At 53.8% G+C, this 14,316-nt stretch overlaps 1 long non-coding RNA gene across 1 annotated transcript in view; it reads left to right on the forward strand.

Moving 5' to 3' along the window:
- Positions 1 to 14,316, forward strand: part of LOC309520733 — a 274,646-nt gene that overhangs the window by 33,559 nt on the left and 226,771 nt on the right. The window lies entirely within an intron of this gene.

The following is a 14,316-nucleotide window of genomic DNA, read 5'->3' on the forward strand; positions in this document are numbered from 1 at the left end:
TCTGACCCCCTGCGATGCAGGGCTAACAGCTAAATCCCCCCCCCCCCGGACAGGGGCCAGCCAACCTCTGCTTACAAGCCTCCCGGGACGGAGGGGCCGCCCCTTCCCCAGGGAGCCCGGTCCTCAGTCGAGCAGCTCTGCCTGTCAGAAGGCTCTTCCTAGTGTTCCGTCGGAATCTCCTTCCTTGTCGTCTGAATCCATGAATTTGGGCGCTCCCCCCCCGGGGGGGGCAGAAAACAAGCTTGCTCCATCTTCCCTGTCTCACAGGAGGCCTTCACAAAAGTTTATAAAATCACGCGTGTCATGAAGACAGCGGGCAGATAATTCTTTCCTCCCTCTCTCCTAATGCTAGAACTTGTGACCATCCACGGAAGGAGGAGGCTGGAAGATTCAGGGTAGATAATTTATTTTTTTGAAAGCCCTTCTTCATGTGGCACAAACTGTGGAACTCACTGCCACAGGCACCAGGGGTGGCCACAGACATGGCTTAAAAAGAGGATTGGGCTAATTCCTGGAGGAGGAAAGGGCTGCCATTGACCAGCAGCCATGGCTGCTATATTCTCTCCGTCCGTGGCTTCTGCATATTACTTGCTGGAAACACAGGAAGGGAGCTGGCTCTCGCCCTCGGATCCTGCTGGCTGGTTTTCCGTTGGGGCGTCTGGTCAGCTGCTGTGAGAAGAGGACACTAGGCTAGATGTGGCCCCCTTGGCCTGACCCAGCTGCAGCCGGGCTCTTCTTATGTTCTGATGGAGCCTCCAGCTCCAAAGGCAGTCTATCTCGATTCCCAGGCCCTTTGGGGCATTTGGCCACTGTGAGGAGGCTGGAGCAGACGGGCCCCTGGGCAGCCAGCCCAGCAGCTGCAGAGAGGAAGAGAGCCAGGAGGGTAAAGCCCTGGAAGGAAGAGGACTCCTCAAGTTGCCCAAGGCCTGGGGTTTGCCACAGCCAAGCTCTGTGATGTGCCCCTTGGACTTGGCTTAGACTTGCCAGGAAGAACGGATTCTATTTTATTTTTAAAATGAAAACTCAGTCCGGACAGCTGGCAGCATAACGTATCTCCACATCTGGGGCAGAATCATAAGTTTGAAGAATGGAAAGGGACCCGAGGGTCATCCAGACCAACCCCCTGCAATGCAGGAATCACAACCCAAGAATTCCCTGTGATTGGCCCAGTCTGCCTGGAGGCAGAGGAGCGCAGGAGGCCGCCCTAAGCAGAGTCAGGCCACCAGGCCACGGAGCTCAGGAATAAGGACACGGACAGGCAGCGACTCCCCAGTGTCTCCGACGGGGAGTCTCTGCCAGCGGTGCCTGGAGATGCCAGCATCCGAACCTGGGACCTGCTACATACAAAACGTACACTCTGCCCCTGAAGTAAGACTGGAGTCCTCGTGGTTCTGGCTGCGGGGGCAGGACCTTCAGCATTCAAGGCAAGTGTCCCAGCCAAGAGGGGGCCAGGAAGTGAGGGGTGTGCCTGCGCAGCCCCATAGCCTGTCCCTCAGCTGCCGCATCACGTTTTCCTGGATGGCCACCAAGTGGCAGCTGGTCTGCTCCGAGCTCTTTGCTCCAGGAAGGGAAATGAGGTGCAGATGGGCAGAGATCACCAGGCAGCAGCAGCAGGCGGGCTAGAAGGGGGCCTGTCTAGGGCAAGAGCAGAGCAGTGGGGCAGGGGAATGGCCTCCCCACTCCTCCAAGCTGGGCTGCGTCCAGCACAGTCAGCAAAGCAGAGCCACGTGAGAAGCTGCCTTATTCCCACACAGAGCTCAGTGCTGCTCACACCAACCGGCAGCGGCTCCCCAGGGCCTCTCCCAGCCCTGCCTGGAGATGCTGCCAGCGGGGACTGAGTCCAGGGCCTTCTGGGCTGAGAGACGGGCTTCCCCAAAAGCTAAAGCAGGGTTCTTGTTCTAAAAGAAAAAAAGATGCGGTTTAAGCAGGGATGGAGAGAGCTGCCTTCTTCTGAGCCAGGGGATTGCTGTCAATGTTGCTGCCGGTCAGTGCAGGCAGTACCGAGCTAGGGGGACCAATCGTCTGGCTCAGTGTAAGGCCGCTTCCTGTATTCCCAGATGGCGGTGCTTAAGCATGAAAACACTTAAGAAGAGTCCCTGTGCTGGATCTGGCCAAAGGGGACCCAGCATCTTCTCACAGGGGCCAAATGCCCCAAAGATCCTAGGAATCGATACAGACTGCTTCTAGACCTGGAGGCTCCATTAGGACATGAGGAAAGTCTGGCTGGACCCAGCTGGCCCTGCCTCCTGTTCTCACAGTGGCACACCCGATGATCCCAAGGGAAAACCTGAGGGCAGGATTCGAACCCAAGAGCCATCTCCCGTCCCGTGGTTTCCAGCATTCAGAAGCACGGCTGCATCCGACTGTGGAGGCAGAGCTGAGCCATTGAGGCTGCTAGCCCTTGAAAGCCCTCCTCCTCCTCTCTTAAAGGGGTTCCTGGGGAAGGGAGTTCCACAGTTTAAACCGTTCTCTTCTAAGCATGACGGTCATTTTAAAAAAATGGGAGGACTGGGAGCCTGGACACACGTCTGGTCGCCCATGGAAGCCACAGGGAGCCAGGGGCGGGCCCCTCCCAGCTCTGGGTGATTCTGGAGAAGAAGAAAGGCAAGGGTCATGGGGGGGGGGGCAGCCTCCCACCCCTGAGCCTCATTAGAAAGGGGCTCCTGGTTCCAATTTCCAGAGGCATTTAGAAAAACAAAACAGATTTAACGACTGGCCATTTATATAACCAGGACCGCAAAGCCCGAGGTTTAATTGCCTCCAAATCTGGGCCAGACACAAAAGCTGACCCCCCCTCCCCCCTTTGTCCCTTCAGATTTAATGGCTTCCTAAATCTCAGGAAAGGGGTCCTCCCCCCATCGCCGCCGCCGCCTCCTCGCAAGACATTCCTCCTCTTTGTACTTCCAGGGAAGGGCGGGATGCTCTCGCGAGGCAGAAAGGTCTTAAGTTACACAAAGGACGGAGCCTCGTCCCGCCTCTGCAGACCCCCAGAGCAGCAGAGGGCACCTGTTTCACGTTAGGCGAACAGGAAGACAACCCACCCCCGGTAAGAAAAGAATAAAAAATGCTCTCCCGTGGCTGGATGGAGCGTGGCTGAGCCCTCACCGCCCCAGGTGCTTAGAGCAGGTCTAAAGGCTGCACCAACAAGAACCCGGGGACTGTGGCTTAAGGGGCTGCAAACTCTAGCCCCAGGAACGGGGTGTGCGCATAGAATCATGGTTGGGAAGCATGTGCCACGATTGATTGGCCCATAGAAGATGCTCTTGGTGGCTTTAAAGAAACTCTGTGCATCAGGAGTGTCAGCTAAGCGCTTTTTTTATCCACAGTGTTTATGGAAGACAGTCTTGCTCACCAAAGAAGCTTAATAAGGTTACCAGATTTTTTTCAACGAATCCGGGGACACTTTAATTAATTAATTAATTACTACATGTTCAGGGATGCTGACGCTGCAGCGATGGTGGTGGTGGCAGAGGTGCGGCCGCTGCCTTGACCTCACCCGCCATGTTTCGCCTTCCTCCACGGCTTCGATCTCCTTTCTCCATGAGCCTGCGCAGTCTCTGAGTTGTTGGTCCTTCAGTGGTGGTGAAGCATCAGGCCTGGAAGGTGGAGAAGGAGGGCGATGCCTCCCTTCCCATCAGAGCAGCCCCAATCCCATTCCTACTTGCGTGCAAGCAGGAGGGGGCGGGGATCCCTCAGCTGGGAAGCGAGGATTCCCCTTGCCTAACTGAGAGATCCCCACCCCGCCCTGCTTGCACCCAAGGCGGGAGTTGGGCGGCTGCTCCGATTGGCAGCATGAAGCCTCCCTCCACAGCTGAGTTCCTGGGCTCAGGGACGGGGGAGGCAGCCCGGAAGCCGCGTCTTGGGAGTCCCTGCGCCACCATCACATGGGGACTTCCGAGCAGCTCCTGCAGCCAGCCAGAGCCACCTGCTCCGGGCTGCTGAGACTGCTGCCGCTGCTGCGATTCCCGGGGACATTAGATGAAATCCGGGGACGGAATTTGTCCGGGGACTTATTCGCAAATCCGGGGACTGTCCCCGGAAACGGGGACGTCTGGTAACTCCAGGTTGGGAGGAACCCTGGGGGTCATCTAGTCCAACCCGCAGGGATCACAGCTAAAGCATACTTGTGCCCCCCCCCCAGCTCTGCTTTTCCAATGTCTGGCATGTATGCAGGCCTGGAAGACAGCGCTGCGTTGTGGCTCCATCACCAAGTTGGCTGTGTGTGGCTGCCGGGGCCGGTTGCTGCCTCTCTGAGAGTCTCCCACCTCACAGGGGGGTTATAAGGCCCCCCCCCAGCCCCTTGGAGGAACAGGTGGTTTGTAACTGTAATAAACCAATCCGTGTTTGCTCCATGTTCACACATTTCACCTGTGTAGCATTACCCGGTTTCTATGCACAACCGCTGCCTTCCCTCCAAGCAGGCAAGAGGCTCAAGGACGCCTTTCCAGCCAGGCAGAGATATTATGGGATGCGCAGGGAGAGCCCTGATGTTTCCAGGACAGCCTAAGCCAGGCAAACATTGAGATGTGAAAAATGCCGCCTGCCCCCGTCGTTCTTGGCTTCCCTGCCTATTGTCTCAGCCACCGCAGGGAGCGAGGGAGGGTGGGGCGAGAGCCCCCCCCCTGGCCCTGCAAATAAATAAGGGGAAAGCGGGGAAGGTTTCCAAAAATGGGGGGGGGGGGTTGGTGGGGTGGAGGCTGCGGGAGGGAGAGGAAGAGCTGAGCTGTGAGGTTTGCAGCTGGTATTCATTTACGCCATCAGTCTCTTTCCACTTATCTCTGTAAACAGGGGGGAGAGGGGGGGCATAATTACAGGGCCTCCTTTGCACCGTCTGGCCAGGAGAGTCAAGGCACAGTGCTCTGTGTGGTCCTTGCGGAAGGGGGCAAGTTCCCACAGGCAGGCCAGCAGGCCTCAGCACCTCAGGTGCAGGGGAGCAGGAGAACATCCTGGGAGCTTGCCAAAGGGGACCCATCCAGTCCTGTTCTCACAGGTGCCCCAATGGGAAACGGGCAAGCAGGACACCTCTCCCCTCCTGTGGCTCAGGAATCAGATAGACTGCCTCTGGACCTGGAGGTTCTATGAGAAGATATAAAGAAGGCCAAAGGGGTGGCATCTACCCCAGCCTCTTGTTCCCACAGTGCCATCCAGGTGCCCTCAAGGGAAGTCCCCCCCCCCCGGGTTTCCAAGCCCATCCAGAGTGCAGCCTGTGGGGCAGCAGCCAACTTGGGGAGGGGAGCTTCCTTCACTGAGCACCCAGCCCTGCCAGCTCCCCAGGGGCTCCCTCTCTTTCTCCTCTGGCTGATAAGCTGCCTGCTGGCCGGTTCTGACCTGCTGCTGACCCAGCCCAGGAAGGAACGGGCATGGAGCTACGTCTGCCCGGCTCTCGGCTGCCACAGACTCCACCAGGCGCCCTCAAGACAATTCCCGGGGGCGGAAATGGAAGGGGTGTTCAAGAGAGGCCCCACTGGCCACCTTCCACATGGCGTGGGCAGGGAAATGGGCTTCAGGAGACGCCACTAGGCTTGACCGCTCAGTGGAGCCTCCAGCCCCAGGGGCAGCCTATCAGATGCTGGGGGAACAAGCACAAATGACGACGTGTTTAATTTACTTCTTCAATGTGTATCCTGCCCTTCATTCAAAGATTGCAGAATGGTTCACAACACAGAAATGCAAAATGGGAACACAAAATAAGTAATAAAGCAAAACCAATACCCCTCCCCCCAATATTTTAAAGGCCACAGAATGTTAACAAACCCAAGGCTTGCCGACTTTGTGGAGCTATTGGACGATAGGAAACGCTTCTGAAGAGCAGGTGCTGGAAGCTGCGGTGGGGGGAGAGTGGCTCTTGGGTTCGAATCCGGCTGGGGGGGGGGCTTCCCAACAGAGGCACCTGGGGGGCCATAGTAAGACCAGGATGAAGGAGTCGAAGGGCCCCCTTTGGCCTGATCCAGCAAGCCCTCCTGTTCTGGGGGAACCTTCAGGTCCAGAGGCAGTCTACCTGGGGTATTTGGTCACTGTGAAAAGAGGATGTGCCATGCATGCCTTGCTCTGGATTCACAGCCATGGCAAAAAGCAGGATTGGGCCCAGGGGGTGCAGGCAGGAGAGAGCGAGAACGAGAGAGATTTGTGCCTGGCCATGGTACGCCCATACATCATTTTTATGCTCTGGAGTATTTCTTCAGTTGTTTTAATTACTTCCCGTTTCAGTAACGAGGGAGGAAGTCGTTACTCTCGTTTCTTCTTTGCCTTTAACCGCCCCCAACGAACACACACAAGAGGGCGAGACGGATCCCTTTGGCAAAGGAGCCTGGGAGGCTCACGGGGAGCGAGGGCGAAAGGCAGCCTCTGCAGCTGCCGGGCCAGCCCTGTCTGCACTGACTGGCAGCAAGGGCTCTCCAGCGATTCAGGCAGGGAGCATTCCCAGCCCAGCCGGGAGGTGCTGGGACCTTCAAGCAGGCGGTCAAGCAGGCCCTGTTCCCTTGAGCCACCGAAGCAAGCAAGATTCTAGTCCTCAAGGTTACGAAGGACCGTTTGAAGTCAGAACGCAAGAAGCTTCCCTGGGCATTTAAACCCACCAGGCACAGATTTCTGGGCCACTTGCAGGCTGCTCTGTGCTCAGCACACAGATTTAGTGCAGGACTTGCTGACAGACACAAAAATATTAAGCATCGCGACATGGCACTCTTCTTAAAGCCCTAACAGCTCAAATGAATGGCTTCAGCAAAGATGGCATTTTGCCCTGATGGGAAGGCAGAATTGTGTGCTGACTTGGGAGACGGCAGGAAAAAACCTTTTGAATCACACCAGGAAGCTTAACAAGGGGCTACAGAACGGCAACCAGCTCTCATCACAGCCTTTCCCCTGCTGCCAGGAGGGCTTGGTCGCTTAGCGTATTAGAATTATCCTGAAACTGTAGGGTCATCTAGTTCAGGCATCCCCAAACTCTTTTTTTTTTTTAAAATAGTTTTTATTGCATTTTTTCAGACACAGACAGAAGACATAAGAAGAAAAAAAAAGAAAGAAAAATGTAAAAGAAAATAGAAAAAAGATCATACCCCTTCAACAGCTTATTTCAACTTTCCATCGAACTTCCCCACATCTCCCGCACAATGCATTCTTAATAATAAATTTATCAGCAAATTATAACCTTGTTTCATGTGTTTCTTTGGTACTTTCAATTACAATTTAAGTTTAAATCCCTTATTGTCCATTTACTCTAAAAACAGAATATATTATCCTTTTTAACATTTAAACTTTGATCCCTTCAATATTATTTTCCAATTTCATAAATATTGTGCTCTCATTGCTGGGGCTAGCGTTTCAAATTATACGTCATTTTATAGTTCATACAACTTATAAAGTTTTTGCAAATAATTCTTGAATTTTTTCCAATCCTCCTCCGTTGCTTCTTCTCCCAGGTCTCGGATTCTGGCAGTCATTTCGGCCAACTCCATGTAGTCAATCAGTTGCGTTTGCCACTCTTCCAGTGTGGGTAAATCTTGAGTCTTCCAATGTTTGGCAATCAGAATTCTTGCTGCAGTGGTTGCATACATAAAAAACGTTCTATCCTTCTTTAACACCTTTTGGCCGACAATACCCAAGAGGAAGGCCTCCGGTTTCTTGGGAAAGGTGTACTTAAACACCTTTTTTAACTCATTATAGATCATTTCCCAGAAGGCCTTCACTCTTGGACAGGTCCACCAAAGGTGAAAGAATGTCCCCTCAGCCTCCTTACACTTCCAACATTTATTATCGGACAGATGGTATATCTTTGCAAGCTTGACTGGTGTCATGTACCACCTATATATCATTTTCATAATATTTTCTTTCAAGGCGTTACATGCCGTAAATTTAATACCAGTGGTACATAACTTTTCCCAGTCATCAGACATAATGTTGTACCCAATGTCTTGAGCCCACTTTATCATGGCTGACTTAACTGTCTCATCCTGAGTGTTCCATTTAAGCAGCAAGTTATACATTCTCGATAAAACCTTGGTCTTTGGTTCTAACAACTCTGTCTCAAGTTTCGATTTTTCCACCTGGAAACCTGTTTTTTTGTCCAGCTTAACCACCTCATTAATTTGGGCATAGTGAAACCAGTCTTGCACCTTATCCTTTAATTTTTCAAAGCTCTGCAACCTCCAATTATCTCCGATTTTTTCTATTATTTCCCAATATTTCGGCCATCCGGCCTCCATATTGGGGTTTTTCCGAGCCTTGGCCTCTATTGGTGACAACCACCTCGGGGTCTTACTTTCCAATAAGTCTTTGTATTTCATCCAGACCATAAAAATTGCTTTCCTGACAATATGGTTTTTGAACATTCCATGTGTTTTTACCTTGCCATACCACAAATACGCATGCCAGCCTAACGAGTTATTAAAACCTTCCAGATCTAGGACATCTGTGTTCTCTAATAAAATCCAATCTTTCATCCAGCAGAAGGCTGCAGCTTCGTAGTATAACCTTAAGTCTGGCAGGGCAAACCCCCCCTCTCTTTTGCATCAGTTAGTATCTTAAACTTAATTCGGGGCTTTTTGCCCTGCCAAACAAACTTTGAAATATCCTTCTGCCACTTTCTAAAACATTCCACTCTGTCCACGATCTGCAAGGTTTGAAACAAAAACAACATCTTTGGCAAAACGTTCATTTTTACAGCCGCAATTCGGCCCAGCAAGGAAAGCTTCAATCGTGACCAAGTTTCTAAATCTTTCTTAATTTCTAACCAGCATTTCTCATAGTTATCCTTAAACAAGTTCAAATTTTTAGGCGTCAAGTTTACCCCCAGGTATTTCACCTTCTTAACCACAGCTAACTCTGTTTCCTTCTGAAACCCCTCTATTTCTAAAGGCGTCAAGTTCTTCCCCAAAACTTTAGTTTTTTGTTTGTTCAACTTAAATCCTGCCACCCGACCAAATTCTTGTATCAGTTCCAAAACTCTTTTTGTACTAGATTCTGGCTCCTGTAATGTTATTACTAAGTCATCTGCAAATGCTTTCAGTTTATATTGTTTCACTCCGACCGTAATCCCCTGTATTTGCCGGCATCCCCAAACTCGACCCTCCAGGTTTTGGGACTACAATTCCCACCATCCCTGACCACTAGTACTGTTAGCTAGGGATGATGGGAGTTGTAGTCCCAAAACATCTGGAGGGCCGAGTTTGGGGATGCCTGATCTCGTCCAAGCTCCTGCAATGAAGAATACACAGCAAAAGAACCCACTCCAGATGCTGTGCGTTTCCCTTCCTCTCAAGGCTTGTGGTCTTTTCTTTGTGACTGTTTGATCCAGACTCCGCGCCAGGATGCTGCCTCGTACCGAGTCGGATCATTGGTCCACCCAGCTTTGTATTGCCTGTGCTGACTGGCAGCAGCCCTCTTGGGCTCTCTCTCCCAGCCCTACCTGCAGGGGCTGCTCCTGGGCCCTTCGCTTTGCAAAGCAGGGGCCTCTCCTGCAGGGCTGCAAGGGCCTTCCCCTGCAGGCAGTGGCTCTACAGGCAACATGGCCCCCTCTGGGCAAGGCTGACCTGCAGCTCCCAGCACAGCTCATGCTCTTTGGAAGCCATCCAAGTTGGTGTACTCCTGTGGCAGGGAGTTCCACAGGTTAACTCTATGCTGCAGGAAGAAGTCCTTCCTTTTATTCGTCCTAATCCTTCCAACACCAGTTCTTGTCTTATGGAAGGCGGGACGGGATATCATTTCTTTATCCATGCAGCGAACCATTTTGCAAACTTCCATCCTGCCTCCCCCCTCTCCTTTCCTCCAAACATTGCACAAGGGGGGGGGTCTCTCCATCCCCTTCCTCATCCCCCCCCCGGAGCAGTCCCTGCTCCGCGTATTTATTAGGTACCAGGGTTCAGCCGTGTCATCCCATTATTGCTTTGGAACAAATGAGGTGCTGATGAGGAAGCCCTGAGTCAGCAAAGCGCCTTGCCAGGAAATTCTTAAAACATGTCTCTTTTTTCACCCGCCCTGCCTCAACCATCCCAGGGCGTGAGAGAGAGGGAGAGAATTGGGGGCCCTTAAGCCCATGGCCAGAGGCTGCAGCCTGCAGATGTTGCTTTCAAAGCAAAGGGACAGCCTTGCTGCTGTCAATACAAAAAGCCCACAGCCCAGAGAGGAAGGAGAACAAGAAGATAATGAGGCCCCCAGTCACAGGGAGCTGTGGCCTACGGGACTCCCTTCCCCAAACCTCTGTCCTTCCTTGGGTGAGGGGGGTCCGGTTCCACAGGAGGGGGGCCTCGCTGCAACAAATCCACGGAGAAGCGGCTGGAGGCAGCAATGATGCTTCTGGATCCCCCTTGCTGGAAACTGCAGGAGAGGAGCGTGTTGCTGCTCCAGGGTTTCCCTCGGGGGCACCTGGGAAGCTGGGCTACATGGGCCCCTGGCCTGATCCAGCAGACTCTCCTGAGGCTCCAAGATTCTCCATGTCACATACCTTTGAAGGTGACCTGGAAACTACAACTAATCCAGAATGCGGCAGCCAGACTGGGGACTGGGAGCGGCCGCCAAGACCACACAACACCAGTCTTGAAAGACCTACCGTATTTTTCACCCCATAGGACGCACTGGCCCATAGCAGTTTATTTCCCCCCCCCCAGGCGCTTGTGGGGCAGGCAGCGGGGAGAAGCACTCTTCTCCCTGCCGCCGGCCTTGAGATCAGGTCCGGGGACAGCAGGAAGACGCGCTGCGTCTCCCAGCTGTCCCCGGAGCTTGTGGGGCAGGCAGCGGGGAGAAGCGCTCCTCTCCCTGCCGCTCGCCTCCAGATTAGGTCCGGGGACAGCGGGGAGACGCGCTGCGCCTCCCCACTGTCCCCGGAGCTTGCGGGGCTGGTGGCGGGGTCTCCCCGCCGTCAGCCTCCAAACCACTTCGGGAGACAGAGGGAGGCGGAACGCCGCCATCCCGCTGTCTCCCGACCTTGTGGGGCTGGCGCTGGGGCTCTCCTGAAGCCTGGAGAGCGAGAGGGGTCGGTGCGCACCGACCCCTCTTGCTCTCCAGGCTTCAGTGAAAGCCTGCATTCGCCCCATAGGACGCACCCACATTTCCCCTTCATTTTTGGAGGGGAAAAAGTGCTTCCTATAGGGTGAAAAATACTGTACATTGGCTCCCAGTACATTTCCGAGCACAATTCAAAGTGTTGGTGCTGACCTTGAAAGCCCTAAATGGCCTTGCCCAGTGTACCTGAAGGAGTGTCTCCACCCCCATCGTTCTGCCCGGACACTGAGGTCCAGATCCAAGGGCCTTCTAGCGGATCTCTTGCTGTGAGTTACAGGGAACCAGGCAGAGGGCCTTCTCGGTGGTGGCGCCCGCCCTGTGGAACGCCCTCCCAGCAGATGTCAAAGAGAACAACAACTACCAGACTTCTGAAGGCGGCCCTGTTTAGGGAAGCTTTTAATGTTTGATGTATTATGGTATTTTAATATTTTGTGGGAAGCTGCCCAGAGTGGCTGGGGAAGCCCAGCCAGATGGGTGGAGTATAAATAATAAATTATCATCATCATCATGCCGTCCCTGGAGCAGTGTGGGAAATGACACATCAGAGGTGTGAGGCCTGCAGCCCAATCTCTCACAAATTCATGTGATGTGTCACAAGGTTTGGGTGCCAGAATTGTGGCGAGGCCCCCAGGAGGCCCCGGCCTCTTGCCCCTCGCCCCCGACCATTCTGGGGGGCCACTGGAATCCTGGAAGGCCAACCCTTGGTCGCCACCCCAAGCGGAGGAGCTTAGGGACGAGGCCCCACCATGGGAACCTGCATGAGAAACCGGGGCCGTCCTGCACCTCCAGACTGGCAGGGATGTCGGAAGGTGCCCCATGGAGAGCCAGGCCCCCTGGTCTGCTTGGCTGCACAGTGCCCACGCCGACTCTCCAGGGGTTCAGAAAAGGTGAACGTGGCCGCCATTACCTGTAAGTGCCAGCAGGGACTGACCCCACAACCTCCCTTTGCATGAAAAGCAGATGTTCTGCCACTGAAAATAAAGCAGGGTGCTAGTCCTCATGGTTCTGAATAAAAGGCAGGAGTGGGGAGCTGCTCCCTGCAGCTCAAACCATCTAGCTTGGTACTGCCCACACTCCTTGGCAGTGGCTCTCTGGTGCTTCAGATAGCAGGACTCTTCCCCTGCTCTGGATTGAACCCGAGGCCTTCTACAGGCCTAGCAGGTGCTCTACCACTGAGCTTTGGTCTTTCCCCCAGTGAACAAAGACAACAGGCTTCCCTGTGCGGTCAAGCCAGATAGACAGATAGATAGATAGATAGATAGACAGACAGACAGACAGACAGACAGACACAGCTTAACTGCCATGGAGCCATTTCTTCATCCCTGTGTTTCGGGGCATTGCTCGACCCTCCTCTCTCGGTTTGCCCCAGGCTCCTTCAGGCTCCTTCCGAATCGGGGCCCGTCTTGGCGAGCCTGGGAGCGAGAGGGTGGGGGTTGCGGCTGGTCTCTGGGCCAGAGCAGCCCTGTCAGAACTGACAAGTTATTTATGTGTAAAGGGAGGCAGTGGAAGAAAAAACACACGGGCCCATTCCTCCGACGGCCATTCCTTAATTATCGAAACGCAGAGAGCCGAGCAAAAGCAAACAGAGGGGAGAGCTTCGTGTTATGACAAAGTTATAAATAGCTAAATGGTATAAACACTCCACACCGGGGCAAGAGCAGCAAAAGACACCCCCGGATTTAAAAGGATGAGGAAACTGAAATTTCGGGACCAACGTGGATTAGGAATAATTCATGGAGAGGGCCATCGAAGGAGCCTGGCCTGCACGGTGGGAGGCGGCAGTGTTCCTGAATTAAGTTGCTGAAAACTACAGGAGGGGAGAGTTGCCTTTGCGCTCAAGTCCCACAGGCATCGGGATGCTGGGCTGATGGGCCTTTCGGCTGACCCAACAGGCAGGCTTTTCTCACGTTCCTAGAGAACCTCCAGGTCCAGAGGCAGTCTATCTCGACTCTGAGGTTCTTTGGGGCACCTGGCCCCTGTGAGGACAGGATGCTGGCCACTGGCCTGATCCAGCAGCCAGGTTCTGCTGATGTTCTTAGAAACTGGCTCCTCCTCTCCTCCTCCTCTGATTTGCATTAAGACAGGCGAGAAGCATTTTTAAAGGAAGGAAGAAAAAGAAAGAGAGAGGAGGTCTGGAGGCCACACAAAGAGCAAATCCGAAGGAGCCCCGAGCGACAGATTCATCACAAGAGGCCGGCTGGCTGGGCTCTCACCCTCAATCCCAAGACAGAGGCCGTATTTCACCTTTAAAAGCTTTCGTCTCTCCCAGCCCTGGTGGGCCACAGCACATTCCTCCCCTTCCCCGAAACTGAATGGAGAGGTGGGCTTTGTTTTGAAGTCAGCCCCAGCTCCAGGCTCACTTGGAAGCTGTGCATGCGTCTCTTTCACACACACACACCCCTTCTCGCCCGTGGAGGCCACAAGCAACCAGCCCTGCCTTTGAGGATCCCCGCTTGGCCTGCAGAACGATGCAACAAAGGCTGGTCCTACAGCTTCCCCTGGTGGCAAAGAAGGCACCAGGTCTGCACCAACCACCAGAGCCACAACGCACACCCCTCAGGGTGCAAGAGCCACAGCCACTGCTGGCTGAGCAGGGCGACAGCTCCTCTGCCAAAAACAAAGCAGGCTTCTAGTCCTTGTGGTTCTGGATAAAGGGAGGTGGGTGGCCAGAGGCCTTGCAAAGAGCCTTTCCCTTTTGCCTCTGCACTTCAGGGAAGCTGATCCCTCTGGGTGAGCAGGTTCAATCTCTCCAGGGAGATGTTCACTCCTCTGGCCAGAAGGATCAGGGGCCCAGCCCTGGAGGGACTCGCAGGCAAAAGCAACTTGGCTCTTTTCATGGCTGCCACCTGCATCACCAGCTGTCCTGGAGCGCCTTGGGACTCGATGGTTCAAGATGCCGGTCTCTTGCATGAGATACGCAAGGGGCTGCTTGGGGTTGGAATGGCAGGAGCTTGGGGGTCCAGGGAGAGGGTCCCACAGAGGCTGCCACCCCCCCCCCACCTCCTCAGGGCCTCCTGGAAGCTCCCAAGAGCTGAGGAAGCGGAAAACCAATGAACCAAAATTCAATAAAACAATGATGCTGCTTTGTGTAGCAATCCTTCAGGTGGTATGGGGTCGTGTAAGGACGACACGGAGAATGCAGGAAGAAAGGTTTTCCTCCCTCTCTCATCACACTGAACCTTGTGAAGATTCAGGACAGAGAAAAGAAAGGACTTCTTCCCACAAATTGTGGAACTCCCTGCCACAGGAGGCAGTGATGGCCCCCAACTTTAGAAGAGGGTTGGACAAATTCATGGAGGAGGGGGCTATCAAAGGCTACTC

The sequence above is a fragment of the Podarcis vaucheri genome (genome assembly GCF_965113315.1).
Source record: "Podarcis vaucheri genome assembly, chromosome: 16".
Classification (NCBI taxonomy): domain Eukaryota; kingdom Metazoa; phylum Chordata; class Lepidosauria; order Squamata; family Lacertidae; genus Podarcis; species Podarcis vaucheri.